Genomic DNA, 13,941 nt, shown 5'->3' with positions numbered 1-13,941 from the left:
AAATCTTGACTGTGTGAACGTAATCATTTTTGCTCTTATAGCAGAAAAGCTAAACATAGTTCTGTGGGCCAGATTGATGTACTGGGCTAATTTTTCAGCCCAGTACATGGGCAAAATTAATACTAATTTTTGAAGCTGGCAGATTTATGCTGGAATGCAGACTTTGGCATATCTGACAATGATGGTTGTAAAAGTGGCAGATAACAAGGGGGACATGGATTAGACAGTAATTAATCCATAGACATGGATTAGTGCTTGCACATTTCGGTAGTTGTTCAGCTGTTACAATTACTGAGTTAGTTTTTTTTTTGTCTCTAAAATGAAAAAAATTCATGTTGCTGGTCGTCAGTAAATTAAAATCAAAACATGCATTAATTCAGAAGCGTTCAAAAATTAAATAAAAAACCAGCTTTTTTTTAACTGAAAGTAAGAAGCGATATTAAAACTTAAAACGAACAGAAATTTTCCGTATATGAAAGGGGCTGTTCCCTCCTTTCTGATACATTTGTCTTCTTTGGCTTAAATGAAATTTGGAATGTGCAAGGGTTTACAGTAAAATCTGATAGCGATGAGGACATTTTGCAGCTTAATGCAAAAAACATATTTTGACTGCCAATTTTGTAGTATAATTGCAATTTTTGACTGGGATCATGTAAAATCTGCTCTTCTCATTTTTGATTTCAATGTAATATGAAATCACTATTTGATTTCAAATAGTTCGTTGCCAGGAACTATTTGACTGCAGCAGTCAGCCACCCAAAGATCTTTAAAATGTTGTGTAACAAGCAGAAGCTTTTCCTTGAAATTTTATTTTTTTTTAATTATTTTTTTTATAGAAGTTAAGAGTGAAGTTGAAACTTAATTAAATTAAAAAAAAGTTTTTTTTTACTGAAAGTAAGGAGCGACATTAAAACCATAAAACGAACAGAAATTAATCCGTATATGAAATGGGCTGTTCCCTCATCAACGCTCCGCTCTTTACGCTAAAGTTATTTTTTCTGTTTTAAAAAGGAGAGATGAGAGAAAGAGTCAAACTTTAGCGTAAAGAGCGGGGCGTTGACCTACGTATTGTAACCTACCTTAAATAATGTAAAAGTTCGTTATTTCTGTATGATTTCCTTGTCTTGTCTTCTAACTGGTTTAACTAACACCTCGAGGCAGATGCTGCAAGACAGTTCTGAGCCCAACAAGTCAATTTGTTTCTTCCTTAAGGGCTTGAACTTACGGTTCTTGATAACGGTTCTTCCTAAGATTCTTGAATCTTGACGGATTTGAGATTCCAGTATGGATATTTTTTGTTCCAGTAAGGATATCATCTGTTTAAGCTTCTCCACAGATGCCTCTGTAAGTTGACATTTTGATTCCAGTAAGGATATCAGCTGTTTATTAAGCATTTCAATTTTTTCGTTTGCCCATTTCGCTAGTTGTTCAGCTGCTACAATTTACTGAGTTAGTTTTCTTGTTTGTTTTTTTGTCTCCAAAATGAAAAAAAAACATGTTGCTGGTGGTCAGTAATTAAAATTAATCTTTAATGAGATGGCAGTTCACAGAAGATTATGCTGTCAAAGAATCTACTGAAAAAAACAAACAATTGTAACCTACCTTAAATAATGTAAAGTTTCTACATAATTTCCTTGTCTTCCAGCGTTCTATTAAGGTGGATATTAATTACCATGAAAACTATATTAGAAATAGTTTATTCCTGAAAAAAAAACTTAAAGTATAAGCCCAGAATTTCTCATTCAGCTATTTGAACTTTTTTCGTCTCATTCTTATTTTTATTTTAAATGTAAAGCTACAAAAAATTTAGAAAATAGTCATGAGTTCATTTTTAGCTCTTGAAGCACGTTCGATACTGTAAATCTCATTTTTTCGAGTTCCAGTGTTGGCTAAAAGTCTCAAAGACAAAGGGTCCATTATAAATTTTTCCAGCATCACAGGAAGCTTCCGAATTATTTTTTTTTTTTTTGAAAATTGAAAGGGGATCTTAAACGTGTCAACAGTTTGAAAAGCTAACCAGGGGCTAGTTTAAAACAACGAAAATCTATAATCTCTTTCTAATTGTTGAGCAAAACATTGTCTAATTTATGTGCACACAACACAAAAAATGTACATCCTGTGTCTAAAAGGGTTTCAATCAAATCAGTTAGCACGATAGGAAACTTCCAAAGATGACAAATTATTTAATGATACTTCTTTTGAGCTGATTTTAATGTTCCAAGGCGTACGAAAATATTTTTAGGGGCTGCCCTTTCTTTAACTTCAAATAATTCTGCTCTGTTCAATAAAAAACACAATTTATATTTTCTAATTATGTGAGTTTCATTAAATCTGAATATATATCTCTCTGTCCGGCATAAGACAGGAGAAGTTAAATGGCTTTTCTAAGATTTCTGGGAAAGTAGGAGTCGGCTTTCAGCTTTCTATCGATCATTTAGATCTTTTATCAAAGCTATACAAGCTATGTCAACACCACCCGATCAGTTCTGAACAGTTTGGCGACAAAAACAAAAAAATTATTGTAATGGACAAGATAGGGTGGTTCATTAAGGTACCAAACAGCCCTAAACAAAATGAAAAAATAGTTTTTTGAATGAAGGTAAAAAGTTAGATTAAAACACAAAACGAATAGAAATTATCCTGCACATTAGGAGTGTTTCTGTCACACTAATCCTCCACTCCATCCGCCAAATTTCAACTAGTGCTAACTGAAAAGATTGTAGAGTGTGAGAAATATAGCCAGTTATCAGTTGTTTGTTACTTATTCAATGATTGCCTTTCAAAAGCCTTAAGTTAAAAGTTCTATTGTTAGGAGAAAATATAATTGTTTTTTCTTGTTACTCCGTCCCATACCCCGTTCTAGTTACGGGGTAATGTGGAATAAAGCGCCATCACGCTGTTCTTCTATTTAAGCATTCGAACTTGAAGAGTTTGTGGAAAAGGGTCAAATGTCAGCATAAAGAAGTGGATTAAGAGGGCAGCAGCTTTCCTTATATGCAACATAATTTTTGTCTGTTTCGTGTTTTGATGTCCCTCTTTTCATTTATAGACAAAGCCATTGCCGTGATGATCTAAACTTTAACTAAAGATGGAATTCAGCCTCATCAAAATCTTTTGTAAATGGGGTTGAAGATAGCTTCAACAAGAAAGTAAAGAAGCTCTGTGCTTGGGCTTAATTTTTCTTTGAGACGCCAATCTTCTCCTGTATAAATAAAGGAGAATATAGTCATTTGATAACTGTTAAGCTATGCTGACAACATTGTTGTGCTTATATTTAAAATCTTAAGCACGTAGACATAGAGCTTCTGCTGTTTGAAGAGTCTATTTTTATTCTTTTCTAAAAAAAGCTCAATTGTATAAGAAAATTTTATAATTTTTATGCTGAGTCTCTAAAACGTTTATAATTTTACAATGATACTTTCAGAAATTACTGAGGAGGATGTTGAATAAACTCAAAACACAATAAATGCGTGCTGGTTGTGAAAATGACATATCACGTATATCTATCATTCAACTGAGGGTATTAAGCTGAATGTTTTAGGGATCCCCTTCAACACTGTTCAATATTTTGAGATGGCTTCTTTCCCAGAGTTGTCAAAAGATTCAATAGCTAGGCCTCCAAGGATAACATTGCCCCCACATCTCTCAGGGTAAGAGTTTTAGGTTATGCAATTTGCCACTTGATTCCATATGGGATTTATTATTGGGAATTGTATAATGTTTGATCAAGGGTGGTTCCAATTAGGCTGAGGGTATTGAGGTAAAACTCTAGGGAATGTTAAGGGGTGATGCTTAAAAATGTCAAAACACGTTGTATACGTCCGGTTTGTCAAAAGTGCGTATCTACAATATCTCATGAACAGCTGAGGGTTTTATTTGGGGTGTTTTGGATAAAGAATAGCTAAGTCTCCGGCGATTTTATTACTCCCCAGAATACCATGAGGCAATGGTTGAAATTGATCCAATTTGCCCGCAGTTTTTGATGTGAAGGTGAAATGATGTTGATGTTGATGTTTAAGGTGAAATTCCTGGGTGTCAGGCTATTAAATGGGCTTATCTGCAATACCTAAGAAATGGCTAACAGTAATAACCTGAAATTTTCAGGGTTACAAATGTAGAAACTGTAACTGCGACTTCGACTGAAATTATGACAACTTGAAACAGTGGAAACAGGCAACTAGGTTACGACTATTTTGACTATTACTGTGATAGTAACAACATACAATTGTAACTTTCAGGGGTATAGCTGCAATATTTTTATTGTGGGAGTGCTCAAGAGGGGGTAAACAATCGAAAAAATGAGTACTAGTGCTTGGTTTCTACTAAAATTGTCGCGCTGCGCTGTCTAAGTAAAGATACAAGATAAGTCAAAGTATTACCACAGATTGTGTAACATTATACTGTGGCATATTCCCCACATTTGAAAAGCGACCGTATTTTAAATTATAAAGTATTCGAAAAACAAAGTTAGAATTATTAACTTATCTGTTGGACATTGCTGGAAAAAGAATATCAGGGATGATGGATTTTCCTGGTGATGGGGGGGGGGTCGGTTTGTAAGGAGTTCAGTCAGAGGATCTTTCCATGAGGGGAATTTATTATGTGGGAATAGAATTTCCATGATGGGGGCACTGGATTTTCCAGCATTATTTAAAAAACAATGAGAAATTAAATGAAAAAAAAACAAGTATTTTCAACTGAAAGTAAGGAGTAACATTAGAACTTAAAACAAACTGAAATTGTTTCGTATATGTAGGGTTTGTCTCCTCCTCAATATCTCGCTCTTTGTGCTAAAATAGTTTCATTAATTTCAATTGAGTCCTTTATTCTAATTAAACTGCTGATTAATTAAAATTTTTAAAAAATTGGAAAAAAATAACTCTAGTGTAAACAACCAGGACTCTAAAAATATAAAAATAGGGACGAACAAAAAAGATAGCAACGAAGACCACACTGCCTTTCCATATCAAATAAACGCAACTTATAAACAATAGGGAATTTTTCCAAGACAGTGGGGAAATCCATTTCCCCTTCAATCCAAACCAGCCTTCCAAAATACCTCCTCCCTATATTTCAAACTTCAGTTTTGTCATATTTTAATTTAGCAATCAAACAGCTATGGTAAGCAAGTAAAAAAGTAGACATAGTAGACATTAAAAAGTCATGTTAATAAAAATTGCAATACATCGGGCTTTTACGGCAATATATGCGTTCTTACTCGTTATTTTTTTTTCCATAGACCGAACACGAAAATCAACTTAATCTTACTGAAGCATGTATGGTCTTTTCCACCGAATTTTCTTTGCATTATCATGATTCTAAAATAATCAGCAACAAAGACAAAAAGTCACTAGATCTTTCGAAAACACTCACTAACCAAAAAAAAAAAAAAAAAAAAAAAATCTAGTGGCAGTAAAAGAAGGCAGCTTTATGCTACAAGCGGCATCTATTTTAATAGTCAGAATATCCAGTGCAACAAGTTTAAAGTTGGAAATCGTGCTTATAAAAATGGGAAAAGCAGTTAAAAAACGTAGTCACATAGGGCATGACGGTATTACTGGAAATCCAGAACCTTATGAAGAGACAAGCGATGAGTCTTTTTCAGCAGTACAAGATTCTGTCATATAAAGTATATTTGACCAAGTATGCAACTTGATTGTTATATCCATTAACCTATATGGGTATAAAGTTTATTTGTGATGCAAATAAGTGTTATATTTAGATTCAAGCTGGAATTCTGGGTATATATTTGCACATTAAGGGTTGAAGGTATTTTCTGTGTAGGCTCTAAGAAACTCGAAAATTTGTTAGAAAAACTGTAAAAACAAGGAAAGAGGTGAAGAAAAAGGTTTTTCTATTCAAAATGTGTTAACTATGATTTTTCTGCTTATTTTGGAGTAAAAATCATATTCTTAATATGTTTCCTCATGTCCATTTGGGACCCTAGGTTTATACTAGCCTACTGGTTGGCTAATTTAAGGATTTATAGCCTACAGGCCTATAGGCTGCACTATCAAATTGGTCATCTAGGCTAGCGGTATCCTTTCTTGTAGGCTTAAATTAAGTAAGGATAAATCCTTTATTCAAGTACAGGCTAGCAGTAGTTTGGTAAAATTCTTAACAAGCTTCTCTTTTCTCTAGTTTAGGGTAAAATAATAGACAAGCTAGTTTTTACTATCTTGGAAAGGGGATAGGCTAGGAAACCAAAACTTCTAGGTATGCATATACAGACTAATAAATGGGTAATATTCAAGTTTAGCTACTTTTCACTATCTTAGAAAAGGTTTTGTTACAAAGATGAAAAGTAAATTTTTGCAGTTCATATAATTGACTTTCCAATAAATTGAACATACTGCTTGATGCCTTTTTTATGTTCTTTGCAAATATTATATTCACTCCTACCATAGATTTCAATTTAAGTACTTTTTGACCTTACCTAAACTAACCTTATTATAAATAATTTTGGCACCAAGAAAGTATAGTATTATTTTGTTGAAATTTTAGTATCATTTTATCAAAATGACCAATAACTTGTACTTTAGTTGAAAATTTTTCAATTTTAAGAGCTCTAAAACTTGCAGTAGAAGCAATTATTATTTTTGTAAAGATCATAAGAAAAAATGCATTGAGTGGCATGTTTACTTTATTGGTAAGACAATTATATGAACCACCAAGAATTTATTGATGAAACTTCAGTAATGAATCTAGGGCCAATGAAATTTTGACAAAACAACATTTTATTTTAACTTTTAGTTTTCAGTTTATTTTTCTTTGTTTTTAGTTCTGAAAATGCAACTCCTGTTATTTGAGTAGAAGTTTTATCCTTAAAAATGAGTATTTTTTCTAAATTTAGGAAAAGTATTTGCATATCTTTGAAACCTCATAAATTGGGATTAAGTAAAGTTCTGAAGCTGAAAACTGTTTTCTTGTACTTTATTTAAGCAGAAAATTTATTTTGCAAGGTTTCACTTTCATAATATACATATCTTTAAAGATTGTCAAGGATAGTCTTTAAAGACTATCCTTGACAGAAGAGAAAAAGAATTGGTAGTTCCTGCTTCAAAATACCTTCCTGGGATATACTTTAGTCTGTAGACTTATCCCTGAAAGTTTCATTTTTGTAACCTAACCATTTTCAAAGATAGCAAAAAGTAGTTATGTTAGAATTTTACCAAAGGAGTAAAATTCTAGACATACTACATTTTGCTATCTTGAAAAAGGCTAGAAAAATTAAAGTTTTAGTATTAAGTACAGGACCAAATATATACTCCAGGAAAATGTTGTCAAGCTACTATGTTAATCCTCTTTGGATTTCTAATTCTGAAAAGTTTGCCAACTTGACAGCTTACTTGAAAAAATGAACCCCCCCGCTTTTAAAGACTCTTTTGTACAGGTTTTTTGTTGTGGGGGGGACTTCATTGTTACTAATTACTAGTTTCAGCGCAATGGTTCTCCTGTCCTCTTGTGTTTAACATTTTTTGAAGTTATTCCATTATTCATTCATTTCAATTTTTTGTTAATTAAAAGAGGGCCTTTCCGAAGCCAAGAGCGGGGGGTTAGCAAAAAAACAAAAAACTTGTACAAAAGAGTCTTTAAAAGCGGGGGGTTTGGGGGGCGGCAGCCCCCCAACTGCCACTTCTAATTCCTGTATGTTTTAAGGTTCGACTTTGGAACACAGCCTCTTTAACTCTTTAAGAAAACGAAGTTTTTTTTCATATTATTTCTGTACGTTTTTCTACAATCCATGGTGGATGTAATTTAATAATTCCTGTACTCCTCGTACAGGAATTAGGAGAGGAAGTTATATTCAAACTTCAGAACTTATTAACTATTTTTTATTCCATTAAAAAAATATTATTTACAAATTTCAACAGGATCACAAATATGCTAAAAATAAGACATAACAGCTTTTCCACTTATTACACCAACAAGTTAGGAATGGGTGACTACAATCTTCAAAAACTTTGTTTTTCAACATTTAAATTTTTTATAATTTTGTTTTTGTAAATTAAAATTTTTATGTTAAAACTTATGCATAGAGAAGAAAGATGGACTAAATATGTATAAGATTAGATATGATTTGCTGACTTGGCCTATGCAAGCACCATTGCTGCATATGAGAAAGTAAAACAAATGGTCATCTTTATTGGTGGTTTTTTGCTTTCACTTGAATTTTTTTTTTTACTTTGTTAAAAGAACTGGTAATATTACAACCAAACTATGGCAAAGTTAAATTATGATTTTTCATGCAAACCTGCTTCACATCCCCTGTGTTATGTCAGTCCAAATATAGCGACATGCTAAAACTGAATTTGTTGTTACAGTGGGATCCTGAGTGACTTTTTGCTCCACAAGAGGACATCGTTGAGAAAGGTGTTGTCTATTTTTTTTCATTCAAGGATCAACGCTCATGTACATTTGACTACACTTTGAGTGGTCTCGCTTTTCTAATTATAGCACCCCAAAAACTACTTTCCTGTTTATATGGGTATCTCTGACTCGAAAAAAAGGTTAGGATAAAAAGATCTATAGGGTTTATTATAGTATCATAGCTTAAAACTCTATTAGCCTTTTCACTTTAGAGTTAACTGCAAATGAACAAGGGATATATGTCATATTTTATAAGACCATTCACTCCATTTTCAAATAAAGTAGATATTGATTATAATACCTTCCCATTGTCAGTATTTAATGGCCCTTTAATGAAAGGGTACAAGAGAAAAGGAGTCTTATTTCAATAAGAAGGGATGCCTTGCTGTAGTAAGGATTACTTGTATGTTATACCCCCTACCTAATATTCTTCATCTAATTATAATATTGGATTGTCAATAATTTTGGGATTTTCCATAATCTTGTTAATAAAATATTATATATTCATCATATTTTGATCCCAAAACTATGGAAAATCCTGGGTTCTAATTAGATGAAGGATATTAAGTAGAGGGTATGCCATAAAAGTATGTAGTAAGGTACTGCATTCTAGCATTTTGCCCCTGAAAAGGCCTAAATGTTTTCAAACAAAAAAACTTGAATTACTTTATAAAACTTTATTTATTTATTAAAACTTTAGTGACTTTATTGGAAAAACTTGTATACTTTATATAGCCTCCAGTCTATTTTAAGAGTGTGTGTTTTAAATGCCATAAACAAAAGGTTAAGCTTGGTGAAATTATTGTCCTAGGGCTTTACTATCGTGCTAGGGTTGTCTTGGGCTATTATGAGATGAAAGTTCAAGATTAGTTATTCAGTTTTTACCCATGAAGGATGATAGTTTGCCAAATAATATTCTGTTTAAAATAGTTGCTAAATGAAAAGCAGGACGTCCTCGAATAAAATTCATCTAGCTCTTTCTGTAAAGAATTGTGTTAAGTGTCACACACAGAAAAAAGGCATTTGGCAAAAAAATTTCATTTTGATTAACTTGGTACTTCAAAGACACTGGTAAGAGCCTTTTCCAGCACAAATATATTCAAATTATTCGAAAATGGGTATGAACAAGAATTTCAGAAGATACTAACTTTCATCAGTCACTTATCAACAGTCAAGGCATGTTCTTAGAAGGCCAGAACATTTGTCCTTCTTCTTTCTGGGTTTGGCTGATAATGTCTTAATGTTTGGTAATTACTTGAAAGACATTTGATGTACTTGCATATCAAGTTATTAGCTTTCTATTTTTGTAGTCTACCATAGGTGCCATTATTGCAGGAAACTGGTTACAAAAGAAAAACTTGACAATTATTGAGGAATATACAACCAAAGATAACACTATTAGATCTCCAGAAACTTTTATTCTCATTCTCCAGAAACTGTGCAAACATTAATTACACAAAGGTAAATTTAGCTCAGTCACACAACATAACTATTGTAAAATCAACCCCCAAGGGTTCTGAAGCAAATCCTAAAAATAGTTCAGATTCCCCATCTGCTGAATCAAAAGGATTCTGATTAGGCTAATCTCTACTACAATTGTAATAAGTAATGGGCTTTGTTTTGGGTAGAGACAAAGCAATGACTGATCAAAAGTTTTGGATACAAATCATTAGATTATCAGCCAAGAGGATTCTTGTTGACATTTAAAAGGTCAATTGCAAGCAAGAAGCTTGTTGACAAATACACTACCACGAAGGAGTAAATGAGAACTGACAAGTTATTGACATTGAAATTAATTAGAAATCAGTGTAAGGGTAAATGAATTATGACGAATTACCAACCCATATACCTGAATTGGTCATTAGAGGAAAAAGTAATGTGCAGGGACCAAGCTACACAGACAAAATTTGCAAAAGACAACACATAAATAGGTTTGAGTAAAGTAAAATTTAATTTCAAAATTTCTTTCACAGCATGGTTGCCAAATCTGAGTTTTGCGTCAAAATTAGTACTAGCACATAAAGCTTTGCCATCACTAATGTTCATATCAGGTGCATTTGACGTTCACATCAATCATAATCTATTGTACAAATACATAAATAAAATGAGTCAAACCCCAGTTAAAAAAAAGTAACTTCTGTAATTTTATTGTACAATTCAACAAAACTTGGGTAACTCTGGTAACTCTTAAGAAGTTTAAAAAAATAATTTGGGACCTTCATAGTAAAACATTCCTGTGAGAGTTATAGAAAAGATGTGTGTGAATGAACAAAAACAAGGTTAAAGCTAAGGAATAGGAACATATGGGGGAGAGGGAATTAAGCCCCATGCTCCTTGATTTTCATAAAGCTATGGCTACTAATGATTCAAATAGAACCTTGAAATTAGAGCCAAGATCAAAATAGAAAACGAAATTTGAAATCAAATAGAAAACGAAATTTGTATATTCTTTAATTGCAATTAATCAGAAGATTTTGACAAAAAAGGAGCGATGGAGGAGGCCTATTTACCCTCCAAGTTCTTGATTACTTGAAAAAGCAACTAGAACTTTTAATTTTTTACAAACGTTTTCATTGGTAAAAATATACGTAACTTACGAATTAACTTACGTGACGACCTTCTATATTCGTATATGAGGGGGTTCAATCCTCGTCGACACCTCGCTCTTTACACTAAAGCTTCGATTTTGTCTCAATTCCTTAAGAATGACCTCTGAATCCCAAAGGCCGTAAAATAAATAGTTGAAATTACTAAGAATATGTTAGCGTAAAGAGTGAGGTATAACGAGGAGGTAAACCTCTCATATGCATAGTAATTTTGTTCGTTTTAAGTTTTAATGCTGCTCCTTACTTTCAGTAGAAAAAAACTTTTCATATTTATTTTTCCTTTGCTTTTTCAAATAATGCTAGAGAATCCTTCATTGAAATTCTCTTCCCCCATGAAAAGTTTCTCCATGGAAATATCCTCCCACGTAACCCCCCCCTCCTCAACTCTCCCCCCTAAACCAAGAAAATCCCCCCGAAAACGCCTGTACACTTCACAGTAACCATTACTATATGTAAACACAGGTCAAAGTTTGTAACTTGCAGCCCCTCCCACTGGGACTGTGGGGGAATAAGTCGTCCCTAAAGACATAGTTATTTGCTTTTTCGACTATGGTGAATAAAATGGCTATCTCAGATTTTGATCTGGTTACTTTTGGGAAAAAATGAGCATTGGAGGGGGCCTAGGTGCGCTGCAATTTTTTTGTTCACTTTAACAGGCCACTAGAACTTTTAATTTCTGTTAGAATGAGCCTTCTCACGACATTCTAGGACCACTTAGTTGATACGATCATCCCTGGGGAAAAAACAAACAAACAAATAAACACGCATCCATGATCTGTCTTCTGGCAAAAAATGCGAAATTCCACATTTTTGTAGATAGGAGATTGAAACTTCTTCAACAAGGTTCTCTGATACGCTGAATCTGATGGTGCGATTTTCATTAAGATTGTATAACTTTTAGAGGGTGTTTCCCCCTATTTTCTAATATGAGGCAAATTTTCTCAGGCTCGTAACTTTTGATGAGTATAACTGATCTTGATGAAACTTATATATTTAAAATCAGCATTAAAATACGATTCTTTTGATGTAACTATTGGTATCAAAATTCCATTTTCAGAGTTTGGGTTGCTATTGAGCTGGGTTGCTCCTTACTACAGTTCGTTACCACGAACTGTTTGACTTGACTGAGGAAATCTACTGGAATTGGCTCCAGATAATCCGCTCTAGTATGGTTCAGACATTTGTCGAAGTCTGGTATATCTGGCGTATCTGAAAAGAAGGGAATCACAAACCGCAGAGTTACACTGGTTGCACAGCTTACCAGAATAGTTCATTCAGATATGCAGCATATCATGATAAAATGTTGATTGGGGATGATTTGGGCAACTATCCATAATTTCCCTAACTTTCAAGCCATGCATGTTCACTCTTAGGTTTTTGTCATAAAATTTTGTGTATAAATCTTGACTGTGTGAACGTAATCATTTTTGCTCTTATAGCAGAAAAGCTAAACATAGTTCTGTGGGCCAGATTGATGTACTGGGCTAATTTTTCAGCCCAGTACATGGGCAAAATTAATACTAATTTTTGAAGCTGGCAGATTTATGCTGGAATGCAGACTTTGGCATATCTGACAATGATGGTTGTAAAAGTGGCAGATAACAAGGGGGACATGGATTAGACAGTAATTAATCCATAGACATGGATTAGTGCTTGCACATTTCGGTAGTTGTTCAGCTGTTACAATTACTGAGTTAGTTTTTTTTTTGTCTCTAAAATGAAAAAAATTCATGTTGCTGGTCGTCAGTAAATTAAAATCAAAACATGCATTAATTCAGAAGCGTTCAAAAATTAAATAAAAAACCAGCTTTTTTTTAACTGAAAGTAAGAAGCGATATTAAAACTTAAAACGAACAGAAATTTTCCGTATATGAAAGGGGCTGTTCCCTCCTTTCTGATACATTTGTCTTCTTTGGCTTAAATGAAATTTGGAATGTGCAAGGGTTTACAGTAAAATCTGATAGCGATGAGGACATTTTGCAGCTTAATGCAAAAAACATATTTTGACTGCCAATTTTGTAGTATAATTGCAATTTTTGACTGGGATCATGTAAAATCTGCTCTTCTCATTCTTGATTTCAATGTAATATGAAATCACTATTTGATTTCAAATAGTTCGTTGCCAGGAACTATTTGACTGCAGCAGTCAGCCACCCAAAGATCTTTAAAATGTTGTGTAACAAGCAGAAGCTTTTCCTTGAAATTTTATTTTTTTTTAATTATTTTTTTTATAGAAGTTAAGAGTGAAGTTGAAACTTAATTAAATTAAAAAAAAGTTTTTTTTTACTGAAAGTAAGGAGCGACATTAAAACCATAAAACGAACAGAAATTAATCCGTATATGAAATGGGCTGTTCCCTCATCAACGCTCCGCTCTTTACGCTAAAGTTATTTTTTCTGTTTTAAAAAGGAGAGATGAGAGAAAGAGTCAAACTTTAGCGTAAAGAGCGGGGCGTTGACCTACGTATTGTAACCTACCTTAAATAATGTAAAAGTTCGTTATTTCTGTATGATTTCCTTGTCTTGTCTTCTAACTGGTTTAACTAACACCTCGAGGCAGATGCTGCAAGACAGTTCTGAGCCCAACAAGTCAATTTGTTTCTTCCTTAAGGGCTTGAACTTACGGTTCTTGATAACGGTTCTTCCTAAGATTCTTGAATCTTGACGGATTTGAGATTCCAGTATGGATATTTTTTGTTCCAGTAAGGATATCATCTGTTTAAGCTTCTCCACAGATGCCTCTGTAAGTTGACATTTTGATTCCAGTAAGGATATCAGCTGTTTATTAAGCATTTCAATTTTTTCGTTTGCCCATTTCGCTAGTTGTTCAGCTGCTACAATTTACTGAGTTAGTTTTCTTCTTTGTTTTTTTTTGTCTCCAAAATGAAAAAAAATCATGTTGCTGGTGGTCAGTAATTAAAATTAATCTTTAATGAGATGGCAGTTCACAGAAGATTATGCTGTCA

At 33.2% G+C, this 13,941-nt stretch overlaps 1 protein-coding gene across 1 annotated transcript in view; it reads left to right on the top strand.

Annotated features, from left to right (window-relative positions):
- Positions 1–5,482: 5,482 nt before the first annotated feature.
- The window catches only part of LOC136034029 (HEAT repeat-containing protein 3-like), a 66,513-nt gene continuing 58,054 nt past the window's right edge, over positions 5,483–13,941 (top strand). Inside the window, exon 1 of the mRNA XM_065715089.1 lies at positions 5,483–5,643. The gene's annotated coding sequence lies outside the window, so the exon portion shown is untranslated. The remainder of the gene's footprint in view (positions 5,644–13,941) is intronic.

This window comes from Artemia franciscana, chromosome 12 (genome assembly GCF_032884065.1).
Source record: "Artemia franciscana chromosome 12, ASM3288406v1, whole genome shotgun sequence".
NCBI classification, from domain to species: Eukaryota; Metazoa; Arthropoda; class Branchiopoda; order Anostraca; family Artemiidae; genus Artemia; species Artemia franciscana.
Note: the sequence above shows the minus strand (reverse complement) of the source record. Positions and strands in the feature narration are given on the sequence as shown.